General features: G+C 43.3%; 1 protein-coding gene across 10 annotated transcripts in view; it reads left to right on the top strand.

Moving 5' to 3' along the window:
* Positions 1-22,443, top strand: part of PLEKHA6 (pleckstrin homology domain containing A6) — a 258,135-nt gene that overhangs the window by 16,262 nt on the left and 219,430 nt on the right. The window contains exon 1 of one of the 10 annotated variants that reach the window (XM_060772994.2): positions 7,022-7,284. The exons of the other annotated variants lie outside the window; for them this stretch is intronic. The gene's annotated coding sequence lies outside the window, so the exon portion shown is untranslated. Of the gene's footprint in view, positions 1-7,021; positions 7,285-22,443 lie in introns of those variants that run through there. 10 annotated transcript variants of the gene reach the window in all.

Genomic DNA, 22,443 nt, shown 5'->3' with positions numbered 1-22,443 from the left:
CCAGTGATGCAGTGGGCTAAACCCTTGTGCCGGCAGGACTGAAGACCGACAGGATGGAAGTTTGAATCGGGGAGATTGATGAGCTCCCTCTGTCATCTCCAGCTCCCCATGTGGGGACATGAGAGAAGCGTCCCACAAGGGTGGTAAAACATCAAAACATCCAGGTGTCCTCTGGGCAACGTCCTTGTAGACAGTCAATTCTCTCACACCAGAAGCGACTTGCCATTTCTCAAGTGGCTCCTGACACAAGAAAAAAAAGTATTGAATATTAAAAGCAATACAAGGTGCTTTGGTAATAGAGTTCAGCACCTTAGGTAGATCCTCGCAAGTTCAGACTAAAACCCAAAGCAGATTCACTGACTCAATGTCATGGAAGCCACCAGTTGTCTTTGATGGTTGGTCTGTCTTGCTGAATACACAATGATTTTGAACATTGGGTCCTAGACACCAATTCCCAGATTTTCTGAATTGTTTGCAATGATGGATAAGATTTCTCTGAGGTGAAGTCCAAAACATCTGTGAAACTAACAGGGGTTGAGATGAGTCTGAACCAATCCTCATCAACTTGATTTTCCTGCAGATGCATCATCACCCCCTACCCTATGATGGGAGTTGTAATCCACATATCTGGAGGACAGTGAGTTTGAGAAGGATGATCTCCACTGCATGGCAGTGGTTCTCAGCATTTCTAGACTCAGGTCCTCCTTTGCCCTTCCTTGAGTAGAGAAGAACTACAGTAAATCTGGGACCATTTCCATACAAAGCATTTTCTCTGGCAGTCAGCCACAACATTTTCCTTTTAGAGAAATATGTGTGTTTGCTGTTGGACTGAGAGCAAAGCCTAACTCCTGGATTGTAATCCCTGAGGGAATTCGATTTCTACATATGGGTGGTAGTCACATTATGCAGCTGTGCTGCTGTTGTTCAGGGTAGTGGATTAAAACTGTATTGCACAGATTTCTAAATATCTCACCAAACTGCAAATCCCATGATCCCATAGAATAAAGGCATGACAGCTGAAATAGTATCAAAGTATCCAGTATCATGAAGATTGTTCTTATTGTTCAATCTGGACACTCCCATGATGACAAAAATAAGCCTCTCTAATGCACTGCTTGATGTGTACCGTGGTCCCTTGAAATGTGCAGTGGTTTGGTTGCAGGACCACCCATGGATGCACAAATCCCATTATATATAGTGGTGTAGAGAAATAGTGTCAATTATATCAAATAGAAAAAATCAACACTTGCTTTTAGGATTTAAAAAATGTTTTCAAGTTATGGATGCTTGAATCCAGAATTTGTGGCCACAGAAGGGCAACTGTGTTTATCAAGTGGTTTTTCTGCTGAACACAGGGGAGCACAGAACTAGGTTGAATGGATATAGATTTATTTAGATAAAAATATGTCATATCACTGACTTCAGAATGTTATAAACTGCAACTCTAACATTTTGCTGATAAGATGAACCCCTTCACACATCTTAATCAAGATGTACCCAACGCTAGTCAAAGCATTTTAGTACCAGAGGCAGAAAAGCATACATTTCTCCATTCTGGTGGCAAAAATACAATAGTAAATATTGACCTACCATTTGCTGCACTTTCATAACTCTATAGATCAGCTTAATGGTAAGGCCAGCTCTGATGTCTTTTGGTGCTCAGCCTTCTCATTGTATTACAGTGGGCTCCCATCATCTCTCCTGTTTATGACATGCAAACATTGTTCCAAACATGTAAAGTATTGAGGTCACTCAGGAAATAGAGAAATGAATTATGTTGGCGCTCAGAAACACTCTGGTTACAACTCAATGCATTCTGCTTTGTAAACAAGAGCTAATTATGCTAGTTTCTGAGGCAGCAGTGCAATCTTATTTCAAGACCATGGGATTGCTAGATACTGCTCCCTGCGCTATCTTATCTGGCAGAGTCCCCTCACCCCAAAGTGTGACAGGGACCAGTTTTACATTTGTGCCGATTGACTACTTCTGCAACTTTCTCACAGACCACAATTTAGGGTGCATCTACAATATAGAATTAATGCACTTTGACACCACTTTAATTGCCATGGCTCAATGCTATGGAATTATAGAAGTTATATTTTTACAAGGCGGTCTTGGTCGCCTTAGTGGATGATCTGCGCCGGGAGCTAGACAGGGGGAGTGTGTCCCTGTTGGTGCTCCTGGACCTCTCAGCGGCCTTCGATACCGTCGACCACGGTATTCTTCTGGGGCGCCTTGCAGGGATGGGCCTTGGGAGCACTGCTCTGCAGTGGCTCCGGTCATTCCTGGAGGGTCGTACTCAGAAGGTGTTACTGGGGGACTCCTGTTCAACGCCGCAGCCGTTGACCTGTGGCGTTCCTCAGGGTTCCATCTTGTCCCCCTTGTTGTTTAACATCTACATGAAGCCGCTGGGTGAGATCATCCGGAGTTTCGGGGTGCGGTGTCACCTGTACGCAGATGACGTCCAACTCTGTCACTCCTTCCCACCTGCTACTAAGGAGGCCGTCGAAGTCCTGAATCGGTGCCTGGCTGCTGTAATGGTCTGGATGAGGGCGAACAAACTGAAATTAAATCCAGACAAGACAGAGGTACTCCTGGTCAGTCGCAAGGCCGAACAGGGTATAGGGTTACAGCCTGTGCTGGACGGGGTCGCACTCCCCTTGAAGGCGCAGGTTCGCAGCTTGGGTGTGACCCTGGACTCATCGCTGAGCCTGGAGCCCCAGGTTTCAGCGGTGACCAGGGGAGCATTTGCACAGCTCAGGCTCGTGCGCCAGCTGCGCCCGTATCTTGGGAAGTCTGACTTGGCCACGGTGGTACACGCTTTGGTCACATCCCGTCTCGACTACTGCAACGCTCTCTACGTGGGGCTGCCCTTGAAGACGGCCCGGAAGCTTCAGCTAGTCCAGCGCGCGGCAGCCATGTTATTAACGGGAGCTGGACGCAGAGAGCATACAACGCCTCTGCTGTCCCAACTCCACTGGCTGCCGATCTGCTACCGGGCCCAATTTAAGGTGCTGGTGCTATCCTACAAAGCCCTAAACGGTTCCGGCCCAAAATACCTTGCAGACCGCATCTCGGCCTACGAGCCCTCGAGGGCCTTGAGATCATCCGGGGAGGCCCTTCTCTCGGTCCCGCCCGCCTCACAGGCACGTCTGGCGGGGACGAGGGAGCGGGCCTTCTCGGTGGTGGCCCCCCGGCTGTGGAACACTCTCCCTGCTGAAGTTAGACAGGCGCCCTCCTTGATGGCCTTCCGTAGGGGCCTAAAAACATGGCTCTTCGAGCAGGCCTTCAACTGAGTATAGTTAATTGACACTGGAATGAATTAGGACTACGAATTTTGGCTATGACCCCAGGACTTGACGAAGCGGATTTTTAGTATAAGTATATGTTATGTTGTATTTGTCTGGTTTGTATGTCTTGACTCGCTGTACACTGTCTTCTTTGTTGTTGTTCACCGCCCCGAGTCGCCTCCGGGCTGAGAGGGGCGGTCAATAAATGCAATAAATAAATAAATAAATAAAATAAGGCCTTTTGCTTTCTCTGTCAAAAAGTGCTGGTTTATCACCAAACTACAAGTCCGAGGATTCCATAGCATAAAGCCACAATAGTTAACATGGTGTCAAAATACATTAATTCTGTAGTGTGGAGCAATGGTTCTCAAACTGTGCTCCGCAGAGCCCTTAGATATCCATGAAGCAGTCAGGGCTCCATGTTTCCCTCCTCTTCTCTCCTCCTCCCCTCCCCCTTCCAAGCACACAACAACAAACATTGTGCTGTGGAGTATCATCGTAGCAACTGTTCTGGTGCCCATTGCTCATCACTGCTCATTTCCTGAGCTTTATATATTGCTTTCAGTTAATACATACAGTGTTGTCTGTTCTATTATTATCTTTTGCTGGGATCAGGGGTTAGTTTCTTTGAAGTGAATAGCTTGATTTCAGTTCCAGGATTTAGCATGCAATGTAACCCTATCTTTTATTTATCCATTATAAATGTGAATACAAGTGACTTCATCTACTGAAGAACCATCTACATGGACAACTATCAAAATGATCCAAGAACTGTAGGAATGTAATAGCTTTCTCGGGACCAAACAAACTGACACATCCATCTGCTTCAATTTAGCTTGGAAAAAGCCTTCTACTGCAGCCAATGGAAAGATTTTTCAAGCTTAATTACAGCATACATGGGTGGTATATATTCTTAGATGTAGCAATGTGTATCATGTGTAGGTGTGTATATTATGAGTGAAAATGAATGTGCGTAATGTGAGTATGTGTCAGTAATGTGATAGAAAGAAAATAAGGTTTTTGCTATTGTAGTGCTGGATGAACCACCAGAAAGACACATAAATGGGTTCATGAACAAATCAAGATGGGACTTTCTGTTGTTGTTCCTCCAAGTCATTTTAGACTCATGATGGCCATAAGATAAACCTATCACAGGGTTTTCTCTGTAAGAGTTGGTCAGAAGTGTTTTGTCATTGCTGTCTTTTTAGGCTGAGGGAGTATAATTTGCCCATGGCTGCCCAATGGGTTTTCATAAATGAGCGGGGATTTTGACTCTAGTCTTCCAGAGATCTCATTCAAACCACTCTACTGGGTCTTAGACTCTCAAAATAATGAAACAGAGGGTATTATACTTTGGACATATTGTGAGGTGTCATAACTCCTTGGAAGGGGGAATCATTCTCATCAAAGCTGAAGGCATTGGAGAGCCAGCATGATTTGAGCATTGGATTCCGGAAACCCACTAGATGACCTTGGGCAGGTCACCCACTCTCTCAGCTTCAGAGGAAGCCAAAGCTAAACCCTCTCTGATGAAATGTTGCCATGTAAACCCCATGATAGGTTTATCTTAGTTGGAAACTACTTGGAGACACACAACAGCAACAAAGCTGAATGCAGTGGAGAATTACAAAAATGTGAGTCAAGCACTGAAAGGGTTAAATAGATGCACTGACTCAGCAAAAGCTGCAGTTCTATATAAGCAGGTGTGCCTGTAGCTTAGTAGGCCTCTGTGTTAGTTTGCCTCAGTGGGAGAAAGGTCACAGTCTGTGAGAAGGCTGCACAATGTGAGAAAGGCCTTAGTCTGTGAGAGAAGCCTCTGTGTGAGGTGTGCCATGAAAACACGGGAGTTGTAGTTTGGTGAGGCATCACTACTCTTTGGCAGAGAAGATGAGAGATCTTGTAAAACTGTAACCCCAGGATTCCAAAGCCTTGAGCTGTTGCAGTTCAAATTACATTTATTTATCAGTATAGAGCAGTGTTTCTCAACCTGGGGGTCGAGTCCTCTGGGGGGTGGAGGGTTGCAAGTGGAGTTTCCAGACTATTGGAAAACACATATTTTTAATGGCCTTATGAACCCCTTTGGCAGAGAAAGCTGAAGATCTCTCCGTCTGTCCTCTTCCTTTTTGGAAAAAGACTGAATCCTCCCATGAAAAGCCCTCCTCCAGCTGTGGTTGGCCGGCCTCTCAGCTGGCCTTTCAGCCAAGGGGAGGGCTGTTTTTGGGACTCTAAGCGGAGGAGGGGAGAGCAGGCGTGCTTTCACCTAAATCATTGTCAGTTCCTTTCAAATCCTTCCAGTATTTTCTGTTTGTCATGGGGGTTCTGTGTAGGAAGTTTGGCCCAATTCTATCATTGGTGGCATGGAGGGTCAGAATGCTCTTTGATTGTAGGTGCACTATGAATCTCAGCAACTACAACTCCCAAATGTCAAGGACTATTTCCCCAAACTCCACCAGTGTTCACATTTGGGCATATTGAGTATTCATGCCAAGTTTGGTCCAGATCCATCATTGTTTGAGTCCACAGTGCTCTCTGGATGTAGGTGAACTACAGTTCCAAAACTCATGGACAACAGTTAAACATGTCCTCATGGACAATAAGTTAATCATGTCATGTAGTGGCAAAAAAAGAAAAGAAAAGCCAATGGGATTTGGGCCTGCATAAATAGGAGTCTAGTGTCTAGATCCAGGGAAGTCATGCTACGCCTCTAGTCTGCCTTGGTCAGACCACATGTGGAATATTGTATCCAATTCTGGACACCGCAATTGAAGGGAGATGTTGACAAGGTGTAATGTTTCCAGAGGAGAACAACTGAAATGATTAAGGGCCTGGAGAACAAACCCTATGAGGAGCAGCTTAAAGAGCTGGGCATGTTTAGCCTGAAGAAGAGAAGGCTGAGAGGAGACATGATGGCCATGTATAAATGTGTGATTTATATCTCATATGCATGGGGGAATTGGGATAATGATACAAAAGGTTTACTAGGGTAGATCCTGAGCCCCCCCCCCCAAAAAAAACCAAACTCAGCCCCCTCCAAATTAAACTCACCCCCCCCCCCATCAAAATCCTGGCTACAGGGCTGGGTGGAGGCTCCTTCTTTGGAGGCTTTTAAACAGAGGCTGGTTGGCCATCTGCGGGGGGTGCTTTGAATGTGATTTCCCTGCTTCTTGGCAGGGTGTTGGACTGGATGGCCCACGAGGTCTCTTCCACCTCTATGATTCTATTATGGTTGGGGATCACCCAAACATGAGGAACTGTATCAAGGGCTCGCGGCATTGGTAAGGTTGAGAAACACTGGCATAGAGATACACCAGCTAGCTACCCAAGCATTGAGTGGAGGAAGGATGGGAGGGGGGAAGATCGGCGGCGCTGACGAAGCATCTTTCCTTCTCTCTCTCTCTCTATCCCCCCCCCCCCCCGCCCTTCTTGGGTGCGGAAAGAGTTAATGGCGCCTCTCCCCGTAGTTTTTACTCCTTGCGCGAAATGACAGCTCGGGCACTGTCACGTGACGTGTAAATCTGCCCCCGTATCACCCCCCCCCCCGCTCCCCACGCCGCCTTTCATCCTGGGAGAGAACAGGGAGCATGCCCACTGCCCAGGGAGGGAAGGAAAGGAGGAAGGAAGGAAGGATGCCGGAGCCAGGCGCCGCAGCTTCAGCCTCCTCCTCCTCCTCCTCCTCTTCTTCTCCTTCGCCTTGCCCTGGCGATGAATGGAGAGGAGCTTGAGATGAGCGGCTAAACTGGGGAAGGGAGGGGGGAATCGAGAGAGAGAGAGAGAGGAAAGCAAGAGCAGCTGATAGAGAAGGAAGGAAGGAAGGAAGGAAGGAAGGAAAGAAGGAGGAGGGGAGAGCAAGGAGAAGGAGCGCGCTTCCAATCTCCGGGAGGCAGCAGCAGGAGGGGAGGAGGAGGAAGGAAGAAGAAGAAGAAGACGGAGAAGAAGGCGCCCCCAGGCTTCCTCACCATGGCGTGGACTCAGCCCCAGCAGCCCTTCTTCCACTGTGAGTAGCACCCGCGGCCGCGGCTCTTCCCCTTCCTCCCCAGGCGCCCCAATGCTCGGAAGAGGCGGGCAGGCGAGCAGGCACAGCTCCCGACAGGTGCATCCATGGAGGAGGCTTGCGGGCAGCAGCCACAAAGGAGGGCCAGATTGCCAAGCCATTGGTCGGGCAGCAGAAGGGAGCCATGGTGTCGAGGGCCCTGTGCTCACCTCGGAGACCCCACTCTACTCCCAGGCATGGCTTCCACCGCTGTGCAAGCCATGGAGCCTCTGGGATGGAGGTGCCACCGAGTACGTGCTCTTGCTGCTGTTGTTGCTGATGCTGGGCAGGCAGTTCTCTTGCTCCAGGCCTGTCAAGGGAGTGGAACATCTCTCCGGGGGGCATGTATGTATGCCCAGAGGAGAAAGTCTCCAGGGGATGTGCCAAGCAACGCTTTCCCCAGGTCCCTCCCTTGGCAGTGATAGGATTTGACAACTAGGAAGTCACAGATCCGGCACCCTCTCCGTGACCCTTTGGCATCACAGAATCCTCAGCATAGAGGGTGCAGAACCTCAACCCAGCCTAGGAAAACCCTGAACCTCTCAATTGCATGTGTCCCTACTGGTTAGGGTGTCCATTTAGATAGCTCAGGGGAGGAAGCCTGGTTCATCTCTCACATCCTGTGCAAGACAATGCTGGAAAGCATCTTCCAATGTGCAGGAAAAGGATCTGAGTGGTGGAGGGAAAAACCTCAAGCCCTGGCCATTCAGTGTGCAGTGGCAGCAGCACCAGCGTATGGAGGAATCGGGGCTGCAGCACTGCAACATTACAGCTGCCTTCCTGTGTGTGCTTACCTAGGAGTAAACACTGTTCTTCACCAATCTTGTGCTTCTCAGTAGACATGGGGTACGCTGCGAGGCCTGCTTTGGGTGCTGTGTGGCTATAGATACAATGTGAGCATGGATTGTGTGGTTTTTATTGGAAGGGCTCCCTTAGCGTCCTTAGCTTAGTGTCTGTCAGAAAACAGGAGGATGGAATTGGGTGCTTTCCCCTGCAAAGGGGAAGTCATATGTGGCATTGAGTGTTTGGGTGCTAGGATGAGTTCAGCGATGCATCAATTCTGCCTTTAGTTAATAAAAGATGCTATGTGCAAATATCAATTTGCAAAAATCAAGTTTCAGCTTATGATGGAGGTGGACCATATCTTCTACTGTAAACCTGGTCATGTGCTTTTGCTTTTTGCCAAAATGGGTCAGTGCATCATGCTTTGGAGCAGCTTTTAGCAGTATCTGTTGGGGTTTTCTAATATGCAGTCTTTTCTATCGAGCCTTCAGAATCAGGCACAATGAAGAGCATAATAGACTGTTAGTAGTGTCCACTCCAGGTTGCATTCTCAGTGGACAACTATGTGCTATTATAAGGGGATATACATATTTTGCACGTAGAGCAATATATAAGGAATAAAGCGGGCATGGGCAAACTTTAGCCCTCCAGGTGTGTTGGACTCCAATTCCCACAATTCCTAACAGCCTACCAGCTGTTAGGAATTGTGGGAGTTGAATTCCAAACATCTGGAGGGCTGAAGTTTGGCCATGCCTGGGATAGAGCAATGAGTACAGGTATCTCATCTAATTTTTGTGCTTTGATTATTTTGGGCAAGTGCATTTCCCGACCCTTTGAATATTATTTTAAAAATCAAGTTTGCCAATTGCTCCCATTACTGCTTAGATCAACAGGAACTCTTAAACTTCAGGGAATTGATTTGCCTTGGAGACTAAGAGGGTTTCTAAGATGCAGTTGACAGCTGTCTGATCCTGGTGTTGTATACTTTTTGTTCTGTTCCTCTTCTTGTCATGAGAGCCTTGTTCCAAGCTTTAAGAAGACAGGTGGAAAACTTGTGTGCGTTGTGTACCTACCCTGTTGGATGAACAAATCAATTTCTTGGCTTGCTCATGGCTGGGTCTTATTTTCAAGTTGGAGACTAGCAGCCTAGACATCCTGTAATCAATGGCATTTGAGGCTCAAATCCCACCTCTGAAGACGCCTCTCCCAAGTGCCCCATTCCTTTCTGCATTGCTGTCAGAAACCAGTCTGTTTCTCTGCTTCCAGCAGTAACAGCGGTGGCGGCAGCAACAACAATAATAATAGCAGCAAACAGCTCTAATTCATATCTTCTATTATTAGAGATTCTTAGCAAGCTTACATGGCCTAATACACAAACCAGTTAAGTAGGAATACTGATAAGCTGATTTAACTCCATTATGCATTTTAATGTCCCAGACCTTAAAGCCATTAAATGGAAGAAATGCCAATTGCAGTGAGGCTTGCAATGTGTTTTAGTCAGGATGGGGGTATAAATATCCTTAGAGCCAACTAACTGATTTGTGGATCACAGTTCTAACAGTCCACTAAATGAATACAACCATGCTAATACAGTGTTCAGATTGAGGAAATCAGTGCCAGTCCATTATTCCGTTCTTATCACTCAGCAAACTCTTTTATTATGCAGGTATTAAATGCCAAGAAACATTTTACAGTTCACCACATGTGGCTTATCTAACCTATTTCTGAAATTCTGGTAGTGGCTGCAGTGTCAGCATCAGAGAGGGAGAGTATGTTGGATGAATGGATTTGAATACTATGTTCATGGCCCTAAACTGCGAAACAGTGTTTTTCATTTATCTCACCTCACTCTTTTTTATATCACACACATTCCCAAAAAGAGATGCTTGTATAATAGCCTGTTGTGAATAGAATATGATTTCTAGGTGACCAGCTTTAGAACATTTGATGAACTGAAAAGAATAGCTTCCTCCTCCTCCTTTCGGATAAATGGCTAATATAAGAAAAAGTGGTCAGGGTAAGTTCTTAATATTGGTGTTTGATAATTAGTTAGTTATTTTTGCAGATTGATTTGTAACTGTTGAGTGTTTAGTGGCCACATGGTTACTCATTACTAAAGACATGTTTTGAGCCCCATTACTCTCATAGACTTTTGCGGGGTTCACTCCTTTTTCTCCTCCTGGTGGCACAGCGGGTTAAACCACTGAACTGCTGAACTTGTTGACCAGAAGGTTGATGATTTGAATCCAGGGAGTGGGGTGAGCTCCTACTGTTAGCCCCAGCTTCTGCCAGCCTAGCAGTTCAAAAACATGCAAATGTGAGTAGATCAATAGGTACCACTTCTGTGGTAAGGTAACGGCACTTCATGCGCTCATGATGACCACATGAGCTTGGAGGTGTCTGTGGACAACGGCAGCTCTTCAACTTAGAAATGGAGATGAGCACCACCCCCCCATAGTCAGACATGGCCATACTGAATGTCAGGGGAAACCTTTACCTTTTACCTACTCCTTTTTCATCCCATTTTTAATTTTAAGAAAGTGAAAACATCCTATCTAGTGGAGGCTGATGGCTCCTGTGTTACTCGGGTGGTGGGTCTACTCTGGTTTTTAGACTAAGATTTAAAAGAGCCAACCAAGATACGGAATGTATTTTGGGAATAGGTTTCAGCACTGTGGATAGCTCAACTCAAATATGAATGCAAACCTGCTTCAGTGACAGCAGGTTTCAGTAATCCTACCATCTTGTCCATCAACATTCGAGCCCCTTAATGAGTAATTGGCTTCTTTGAAATGTCTGCATTGTCTCTTTTTGCTTCTTCATTGCAGATGTTGCTAGGTTGATTTCCTCATTCATACAAATGCATCTTCATAACTCAGTGCTCTCACTCTTTGGAAAAAGGACTACTTTCACTGACCAAAGCCTTGATTTAAAACCAATGACATCTTCGGGGTTTCATGTCTTTGGTGTTTACCAATCAGATTTCTTAAAATAGAAATGATGGACTTGGGAGCTCTTCTTCTCTTGCTAACCTTAAGGTTCAATTCTTTTTTATAACATCAGGATGGCTTAGCTTGCAAGTCCTAAGATACAGAATTATGTAAGGAATAGGAGCCTCCAGAGGTGCAATTGGTTAAACCCTTGTGATGGCAGGACTGGTGACCGACATGAGAGAAGCCTCCCACAGGATGGTAAAACATCCGGACGTCCTCTGGGGCAACATCCTTGCAGACAGCCAATTCTCTCACACCAGAAGCAACTTGCAGTTTCTCAAGTCACTCCTGACATGAAAAAAAAAGTCAGGAATTTTCAACTGCTTCTGTGACAATTGGCAGTTTAGAGCCCAATGTTTTTGGAAATGGGAAAGTCTATTCTATTAACAAATAGAATTTCTCTGAAAAAATGCACAATATTTTTGCTGTATCTGAACATCCCCTTCAAACCAAGTGTGGAGAAAGAAGTTTATTTCCCCCCCTATATAGTCCCCTTCCATGTACCTACCATGAAACCCCTTGAGGTTCATTTCTTGACTATCTTTTCCTAATAGCATGAATAATACCATCCCATCTAGCAGTGCATTTTAAAATTTCTACCCTCAATGCAGCTTTTCTAAAAAAAAAAAAATGTCCATTCAGGAAGCAATGGGTCAGAATAATTTGTGTTCTTTCTCAGAGGTAAAATATCTCGTGTCAGCTCTAATCTTACACATGAACTGAGAGTTTGCCTCTCCTGTGGCTGCATAATGTAGGAAATAGTTACTATGGACAAAGAAAACTTCTTCCCTGTTACTGATCCACTAAACAATGAATCAGAGTTTGGAAAACGTACATGCTGGCTGGGGGATTCTCAGAACTTTAGTCCCTGAAAGTACTTTTCCAGGCTCTGTGTTGAAGCTTGGTAAGTTTCCAAGGGTTCTTAAGAACACAGTTTGAAAGCCAGTTTATTTCAGAGTGCCTGTGACTTTGCAACCCTGTGTGATCCCTGCAAATGACGTCTGCCCCTTGACCCAGAAAGCCTCAAAGTCTGTTATTTATCTCTTGGAGTTCTGCTTGGCTTGGGATACCATGCACCAGATGGTAATTGTAATATCTGCGTAATCCACCCAGAAGATCAGAAAACCAAAATGAAACCGAGTGTGGCAGATCTTGACCGAAACTCACGAGGAAAAAGGATACAATGAAGATCCCAGATACATGTGTTCTCCTTGAGGGTCCAGTGCAGTTGATGTGGATGCTAGTTTTTGCCTTCTTAATGTACTGTAAGGGGTTAATTTCATTCTGAAGTGCAATGGGAAAACAAATATATGGTAATAGACCATGGTATTGTGTTCTCTACAAGAAAAGAAAACCTGGGATTAACTACAGAGTCTTGGGGAACCAACATGGGTAGAAAGGGAGACATGGAATCATTATTATTTTTAGCTGGGAGAAGGTTTTCATGCTGAGTTCATTACTGTGCATGTCAATTGGTGGCCTAATATTAATGAATCTCCTGCTGGCTTTGTGTTTTGGAGTTGTTTGGAAAGGAAGCAGAATGAGCCCCTTAGGAAGGGTGAGATGTTTACCACACAGATGCAAAAAACCAAAAACTAAGCCCCCAAACAGAATTAATTACCTTCTGTTTCCCTAAATAGGCTTAGAACTGTCAGAACCAATTTTCCTATCTGGGGTTTGCAATGTGTATGGCATCCTTGAAGAGAGGAGTTCATTCTCTTGTGGGGGGAAGGGAGATTATTGCAGGGGCTAAGGTACACTGGTTTTGCTCCCCCTCGCAATCCCTTGTTATTCTGCAGCTACCATCAAAAGGCTTTGTTCTGCTTTGAGAAAAGTGAAACGAGGACAGAGCAAGCTGTGTGACAAATGGCTTTCAAGCAATTGCCATCCTGGTAGCAGGCAGCCTGCCAGGCTATTTAAGCCCAATAATAATATAGTTCAACACATCTGAAGCCACCTAGGAAAACAGCAGCATTCAGATTGCTGATGGGCACACATGTTTAGTTCTTCACGCTCAAAAGAAAATGTCTCTGGATTGAATCCAGAGGCTATTGAGCTGTACGTTGTGCCTATCCTCGCCCATAGAGGGCAGTGGTGAATATTCGTAATTGACTTCCATTGTGTTTAGGGACACTGTGGTACAGTGGCTTGATTTCTACCTGCAGACATTTCCAGAAGGCGGAGAATTGGTGTGCAGAAGGCTCTCCTTGGCAATTGCAGTATGTGATCCCACAAGGGGACATTTGGTTTTCCATGCTTTTCAACATCTTTATGAAGCCATTGGGAGGAACATGATCTGAGCAACTGGAGTGAAGTATCTAGTAACATCCTGGATGGATTTTTGTAATGTATCATACTCAGGCTCTCCCTTAAGATGATTTGGAAGCTTCTGCCAGTGCAAAAATATATTTTAGCTGGCACAGCCAGGCTTATACTTTGGATATGTATACACTTCTGTGTTAAATTCAAAGTGGCCATACTTTCAAAAACTGTTTATAGTTTAGGAGCTAAATATATAGTGTGGTGTCTCTTTCCATACCAGCCTACATGTGTTTTAAGATCTCTTGAAGAATCCCTTCCCCAAATAGCTTCCTTATTATAATTATGCCACAACATAGTTTTGAAATAAATACCTTCAAAAAGAGATGAAAAAAGATATGTGCATGATTCTTGATTTGTGTGTGTGTGTGTCTTTCTTTTGGTACCATATTAAAGCATACTCATTTTCCCTGGAGAGACTTGCAGTTTCTCAAGTCGCTCCTGACACACACACACACACACACACAAGCCCGAGTATTTAAATTTAATTTTGAATATCTTAGTCTGATGAATGGTTTTTACTTTGCTGCCTTATTTTATAGTTCATGTTATGGTTTTATTGTATAAGTTAGTGTTCTATATTTCACATAATTTTATATTTATTTGTTCAATTATTTATCATATAAGGAGCAAACCAAGGGTACAGTTGTAATGGTTTTTTTTAAAAAAAACCCACTAAGTTTAAAAACTTGGCATTATACTAAATGTCCATTGACCAGTAGCTGGCCACTTGGAGTGCCTCTGGTGTTGCTGTAAGAATGTCCTCCATTGTGCATGTGGCAGGGCTCAGAAAGCATTGTAATAAGTGGTCTGTGGTTTGGTCTTCTCCACACTGGCATGTTGTGGACTCCACTTTGTCGCCCCATTTCTTAAGGGTAGCTCTGCATCTCATAGTGCCAGAGCGCAGTCTATTCAGCACCTTCCAAGTCAACCAGTCTTCTGTGTGCCCAGGGGGAAGTCTCTCATTTGGTATCAGCCATGGGTTGAGGTTCTTGCCACTTTTGGACTCTCGCTTGCTGAGGTGTTCCTGCAAGTATCTCTGTAGATCTTAGAAAAAAAATTGATTTAAGGTATTGGCATGTTAGCTGATATCCAAACAAAGGATATCAGATGTCACTGCCTTGGTCCTTTCATTATTGGCTGCTACTTACCGGCAGATGTCAGGTGGTGCAATACCGGATAAACAGTATAATTTCTCCAGTGGTGTAGGCCGTAGACATCCTGTGATAATGTGTCATGTCTCATTAAGAGCCACATCCACTGTTTTAGCGTGGTGAGATGCGTTCCACACTGGACATGCATACTGAGCAGAGTAGCAAAGCGAAAGGGCAGATATCTTCACTGTATCTGGTTGTGATCCTCAGGTTGTGCCAGTTAACTTTCGTATGATATTGTTTCTATAATTATTTTATTATAATAATTATAGTTATGGAATGGTTATGATTTAATTATTTACTGTGCTTGTTGAGTATTTGTTGGTACATAGTGACCATTTTCCAATAGGAAAGCACCGTGGGCTTTTTTTTAAAGGTTAGTGTTAATTTCTCCAATAAAACTTAACAGTTAATTTCCAATCCTGAAAGAGTTCAATTATGGGGAATTGGGGGTGAAAACATTTTTCTTTATTTTGTGAGCCACTAAATCATTAGTGGTAGAGTTCTTATTATATTTAGCTAAAATTAAAGGTGTTTTGTTTGTGTGTTATATGTAGGTACCTTCAAATATCCTGTTAACTTATGGTGACTACAAGAATTTTGTAGGGTTTTCTTAGGCAAGGAATACTGTAAGGTGGTTTTGCTCATCCCTTCTTCTGAAATATATCCCATAGAACCTGTGATTCACTGGTGGTCTCCTGTCTAAATACTAAACAGGGTTGACAGTGCTTACCTTTCGAGATCAGATGGGATATAGTGCCTTTAGAGTATTTAGGACATTTTGGTGTGTATACTTTATGAAAATTGTTTTAAATGCAAATTGTTTTACAATGTATATGGAAGTATACCAATATGCAGTTTGAATGAATTGAGTGCTTTTCAGAAGCACACTGCACAAAAATGACTTTCTTTGTTTCAGTTGTGTATGGCTTGCATATTTCTGGTTTACAGGAGGAACAAATACAAAGGCAGGTGTGCAGCATTGTTTGGGCAATGGCATATTCTTCACAGTACAATTAAAATCTTTGCTTGTTAATATTGTGGCTTACTCCTCTTTTGGAAAATAATGGTTGGTCAAGATATATGAACCTCTTGTGATCTGTTTCTGTCGTTGCATTATCTTGCCTTGAATACTCTTCAGGGGATCATAACAGAGGTTTGTTATCACCTGGACAGTTTTGTTTTCTTTATTATGGAAAATCTATGAGCCAGAATAACCAAAAAACTGTATTCCATGCCTTTCTTTTGTAACTGTAAAATGCAACATCGCTTTTATCTGCCATTGCAGTGTGCTCTTACCTTACTCCATGCAATAGGCCATTAAAAGTAATATGGTGTATGCATTAAAGAACTGACCCAAGTGGAATCAAAGCAAATAACCTAACACCTAATCAATTTGGCATTATATAATTGTGAGCTGGTATCCACTGATAATACAAATTCAGAGCTCTCAAGGTCACATAAAGAATCATCCAAGACTTGGCTAACCCCAGAAGGTCTCAATTTGAATGGGGGATGGTGTTGTTTATCACTCAGGCCGCCTTGGTTTCAAGTGTCTTCTGACCTTGCTGAAGATTCAGTATGGGAGTCCTGTTTGTATTCTGAGTTCCCATAGCAACCAAAGGGAAAGAGTAACTGGTCTCGAAACAGCTTGAAAATAAAGATGGGGTGAACAACAACTCTTAAATAGAATAGTGCAAGAGAATGAAAATTCTGCTTTGGAGGACTGGCTTAAATATTTATGCTTCCACTCCAGGAATTGCAGAAATTATCCTCTATTGAAAAGTAAAGGTGTGAAAGAAAGCTTGCCCATGGTATGATACAGACCAGCTGCTTTGCATAGAGAATATTTGTAGTCATGCCAAACAGTCTTCTAGCTGATATGCAGTGGTGTGGGAATTCTCAGATTGATGCAGGCAAATTGAAGCGATCCATGTGGAGAATTTGGCAACGTTTGCTCAGGATGGTGTGGTGACGGTGATCTGTGGTATACCTATAAGTCTGAAAAGAAATATGTGCCTCACGTTGATTCCAAAATGACTCTGGATACCTTAAAAGATGCTTTCATGTTTGAAAATAAATGTGAGCAGCTTTCCTTGCTGCTTTCTTGAACTCCCTGTAAAGTGATTATGATACAAGATTACATGTTGATGACTTTTCCATTGGCTTTCAGACATTGTATTTTTCCATCTGAATATTTGGTAGCTGAGAAAATATAACAGATTTCTTTAAAGCTTTGCCAAAGAAAGATGCTACTGAAGTTGTGCAAGCTAGCCACTCTTCTTGGGATTTGAAGGTCTTCTCAGATTTGTCAGTACTGATTGGTAGCATGCTACAGTGTAATAAGATGCTGTGCTGCTATGATACCTCTTTTGCTTTCTCCCAGGATAGAAGAAGTCTGAGGTATTTTTTCCAGGATCTGTAAGAGTCTCACTTTGTAGCATGAAGTCATGCTAATAATATGAATGTGTTTTCGAAGGATTTCATGGTTAGAATTACTGGGTTGCTGTGAGTTTTCCGGGCTGTATGGCCATGTCCCAGAAGCATTCTCTCCTGACATTTTGCCCACATCTATGGCAGGCATCCTCAATGGTTGAGGGATCTGTTTGAAACTAGACAAGTGAGGTTTATGTATCTGTGGAATGTCCAGGGTGGGAGAAAGAACTCTTGTCTGCTTGAGGCATGGCAAAGTTGCAAATGGCCACCTCAATTAGCATGGCCATTAAATGCTAATCAAGGTGGCCATTTGCAACATTCACACTTGTCTCAAGCAGACAAGAGTTCTTTCTTCCATGCTGGACATTCCTCAGATATATAAACCTCACTTGCCTAGTTTCGAACAGTCCCCTCAGCTTCTGAGGACGCCTGCTATAGATGTGGGTAAAACATCAGGAGAGAATACTTCTGAAATATGGCCATACAGCCCCAAAAACTCACAGCAACCCAATAATAATAATAATAATAATAATAATAATAATAATAATAATAATAATGATAATGATATAATAATGATATTTTCTTTTGTACCCGCCTCTCCTCTCCTTTAGGTGGGTTACAACACAGCAAAAAAAATCATTATATACAAAACACATATTAAAATGCATTTCTACAAAATACATATATTAAAATATGCAGAACAATGATTAAAATATAGTGCACATTCATGAGTTTAAAATTCATGATTAAAACTGCCGGAAGAGATAGGTCTTCAGATGTGTTTTAAATTTCAATAGCTCATTTAGCTATCAGAGCTCTACCTGCAGGTCGTTCCACAGTTTTGGGGTGGCCAATGAAAAGTTCCTCCAGGTGATGGTTGTCAATTGAATTCTGGCTAGTTGGAGTATCCGCCCTCCGGGTGACCTCAGTGTTTGGAGTGGATGTATGGGAGAAAGTGATCCTGTAGGTAACCTGGACACAAATCATGGGCTTAGAATATTGGACTGCAACTTCCAGTGGCCCTCAGTGGCAATGATGATTGGGGGATTCAGGGAGCTTTGAAACTGAAATTTTCCCAAGTTCTGCCAAACTGAGACCAAGGAGCAGTATGGAGATAAGCCTGTTTTTAGTGCACCTCTTTCTCAGCTGTGTTTGGTTGACATAGGCTAATTTGGCACATGCAGGCTGCTTGTACCACAGGATTCTCTGTGTACTCATACACAAGTGGTTTAAGCTACTGTTGCTCAAACTGATGTCCCCTGGACCAAGTCTGGTCATGGAGCTATCAACTGATGGTCCCTGATGAGCTTCTGCGAAGAAAGGAAGCCTATAGTAATAATACAATATAAATATGTTGCCAGTTCCTGCTTACCCCATGTCAGATATCATGAGAAGACATGATTCACTGAAAAAGGCTACAGCAGGTGAATATTACCCCTGTTCCTCTTTTGGATATGAACATTTAAAAAGCGACACTTAAACCCATATTCACAGCCAAGTTATTGCCTTCTATTGGCTCTTTTCTATGCAAACTAAAGGGCAGTTTAGTGTTGGCTATTCTTGTTCTAATTGCTGACATAAGTTCAGAGTGAGGTTATGTAGCTGTCTGGCTGTAAGGGAGCATGTGGGTTTTTATCTCCAGACCCTGTGCATTCTTCGGCCCAGACCTGATGTCAGGCAGCAAATAATTCTGTGCAAACACTACCCAGACATATGCATTATGGTTTAATCCTCCCTTGTGACTAGCATGAAGGTCCTAATCCTCTGGTGTTATTGAAAGAGGGTTTTTTGTGTGTGTGTGCATATGTGGCTGTAGAACAAAGAATGTATCTCACTTCTTTAGAAAGCACTTTTGGGATAGGCAGATTTGGATTACTTGATTTCCCCCAACATATCGTTACTCTGAGTATTTCTGAGTGATGTGAATGAAAACATTCAACTGACTGACAGGAGAAGTAATATATATCATGGATTCCCTGGCCATTATATTTTGGAGAAACCTAGGTAGTTACATAGTATGTCCTATGCAGAGCCTAGAAAAAAATGATCTTTGTGTTACTGTTCCCAGTAACCACCAACCAACAAGGCCATTGGGTTTCTGGGATTGTCTGAATCCAGCTGGCATAAATGTGCACAGTGCAGAGAATTTTACCAGTCTCTTTTGGAAGATGTTGGGTTGTTGCACTATTGGGTATGATTGTGGTAGCCACATCATCTGGCACATGCTACAGTATTCGAGAGCAGATCTTTATGGAACATACAGCTGTCCTATTCTCCATAAACCAGTGTGTTGCCCCAGTTCTAAAATGTTTTTCCAATTAGTTACTTTTGCAAAAGAACTGAGTTCCTTTTTTGCCTGTAAGGATAATGGCTATGATTTTCAGAGTCGCGTCTGACTCTGGCTTTTAGTGGGATGGAAATGGGTTATCTGTAGTTACTGATTACTGAATGAGTTGGACTTCTGACTCAGTCTGAGCAATGGGATTCATAGAAGAGTCACGTGGGATGGTGCAGCTTGTTAATGTCTTGCATTTTTCTCCGTATTTCCAAATTGCATTCTTTGAATTAACTACATGAGGGAACCAAAGAGCTTTTGCAATGGCTCAATAGTGACAGTAATACGGTGTGTACCTTTTGCATTACAGTAGCAGTTTTAGGTAGTGACATGTTCTGTGATTATTTGAGTAAAATAACTAGCTCCTTTAAAAAAGACCCTTGCTTACTGGCCAGCCAGTGGGGCTTTTGCAACAAAGACGTTGTGTGCTTGCAGTATTCAGCTCCAGTTCACAATCTAGCTGTAGTTCTTTGGATCAACTGAAGTTTCTGAACCCTCTTCAAAGGAAGCCACACATAGAGTTTGTTACAGTAATCTAATTGGGATATAACTAAGGAGTGTGTCTCTATAGCCAAGTCTGACATCTCAAGAATTGATACTAGACATAACTATGCAAATACACTTCTGGCCACCACTGTCAAGTTGACTTCCAGGCTCAGCATTGAATCTAGAATCATACACAAGTTGTATACCTGCATCTTCAGGGAGAGGATAATCCTACCCAGCAGAGGTAGAATATCCCTTTTCTCTGATCTGACTTTTGACTAACCAGGAGCATTTCTGCTTGATTTGGGTTGATTTTAAATGGTAAGGTAGGATCCACCTGATATCAAATGATGAGAAGGATATCTATTGAACCCCTGGATAGCTGCTGCCAGTCAGTGAAGAATATTGGACTCAATGATTTTTTTTTTACTAAGCCATCTTCCCATATGTCCTACTTTTCCTTGGCCCTAGTGTGGCCATGCTTTTGACATGTCTCTAATATTTGACTCCTGTGTATATGGAATGATGGTTCCTAAAACATTTGGAGAAGTCAGTACAGTGGTTCCCTTGTGTCGGCCAGGATTTGACTGTAGGTCCCCCATGGATACCAAAATCTGTGGAAGTTCAAGTCTCATTATATACAAGGTCATAGTAGGAGGAGGTCCATTATATAAAATGACAAAGGAGTGCTAGAGAGAGCCTGAGGATCTGTGAAAAAGTGAGAGGCCACAGCAGGGTATAGCTAAACATCTGCAGTATCTTTTTGGATCCCCCCCCCCTTAATGTTTTTGATCTGGTTGAATCTATGGATGCAGAACCCATGGATAGAGAGGACTGACTATATGTATGGATGAGAGCTAGATTTTCAAAGGAGGTTTTTCCCCATTTGATCATATTTGTGAATATCTGGTAATATGGAAAAGTATGACAGGACTGAGTCCTGTAGAAGCCATAATCTGTTCAAGGGCTGTAGTCTGTTTTTAGCCTCTACTGTCTCATGCAGCTTCTGTGTGCTTTGGAAATACTATTTCTCCTTTAAAGATCATTCTTTTTCTTCCTCCCACCTACTGTGGATTCTTCCAAGAGCACTTGGGCTTAGGGCTGTTTGGTATGCAGTCCAGGCCTCATGTATTGCAGTCAGCATTCTGTTGGGATGGAGTCTGCAACTATTGAACAAAGTTCATCACCATGCACAAAATAGAAGCTCTTTAGCAGGAATGAGAGAAAAAGAGGAAGAATGGACTTCCATATGAAGGTCACTTCAAGATCTGGGGAGAAAACCGTGTACATTTTTCACATGAATGAATGAAGAGTTGGAGCAGCCATTCCCAACATGGTGCTCACCAGATATGTTGGACATCCATCATCTAGCTAGCAAGGCCAAGATGGGAATGATAAGATTTGTTGTTCAAAACACACCTGGAAAATGGTTTGTTGGGTAAAGGCTGAACTACTTGAAATTACTCTGTGAAAAAAATGAGCATTTTGATGGTAATTCTAGTAGACATGGTTAATGAAAAGCAGAGATGGTTCGGTACCACCAAATCAAATTGCTCAAATTGCGGGATGTTTTGAAATAAAGGAACCGTTTATTTGTTAGGGCTGTGTAAGGGTTATAACTAAGGAACTGAAAAGGCAAGTTGTTATCAGGCAGCTTTTATACAGGACTGATGGAACGAAGAAGACAGGAAAAGCCACCCTAAATTGCAGCAAGTATTTCTTAGTCATTTGTGAAAAGCTCTATGATAGAAAAAGTTGCAACTCTTAAATGCCTGAAAGCAGGCTTATTCAGAGAATGTACTTGGACCAAAGCACTACGGTCCTAGTCCTACTGAATAATTTGGTACTCACCTTTTTATTTTTACTTGTGTGTCTTTTAAATTACTACCAAATGTGTGCATTTTTTTTATAAAAAAAAAACAACTCATTGGGTGTGTTTAAATGCTGCTATTGACAATTAAACGCCAGCAAGAAAACATTTGCAACAGATCAGCTGGTAAATTACTACCAACTAGTCCAATGCTTGGCAGCCATGATTTTAACAGGAGCGGAGCGCAGGGAGCATACAACCCCCCTGTTGCGCCAACTCCACTGGCTACCGATCTGCTACCGGGCTGAATTCAAAGTGCTGGCGTTGGCCTTTAAAGCCCTAAACGGTTCAGGCCCAAGCTACCTATCCGACCGCATCTCTGCCTATGAACCCACCAGGACTTTGAGATCTTCCAGGGAGACCCTGCTCTCGATCCCGCCTGCTTCTCAAGCTCGGCTGGCAGGGACGAGAGATAGGGCCTTCTCGGTGGTGGCTCCTCGGCTGTGGAACGCCCTTCCTACGGACATTAGACTAGCACCATCTCTAATGGTATTCCGCAAAAAAGTGAAGACCTGGCTGTTTGAGCAGGCGTTCCAATAATTAGTGCAATGATTGGTTAATGAACACTGGAATGGAACAATGGATGACGAATCTGGAACATGTTTTTGATGACGAGATGACAGTGAATGGGTATTGTAGTAACTGTTATTAATTGTGTAATGTGTTAGGTTGTTAACTGTTTCTATACTGTAGCACTGAATTTTTGCTGTTCGTATTTGTTGTGAACTGCTGTGAGTCGCCTTCGGG

Source organism: Anolis sagrei, chromosome 4 (assembly GCF_037176765.1).
Source record: "Anolis sagrei isolate rAnoSag1 chromosome 4, rAnoSag1.mat, whole genome shotgun sequence".
Taxonomy (NCBI): Eukaryota; Metazoa; Chordata; class Lepidosauria; order Squamata; family Dactyloidae; genus Anolis; species Anolis sagrei.
This window is presented reverse-complemented; position numbering and strand designations above follow the sequence as displayed.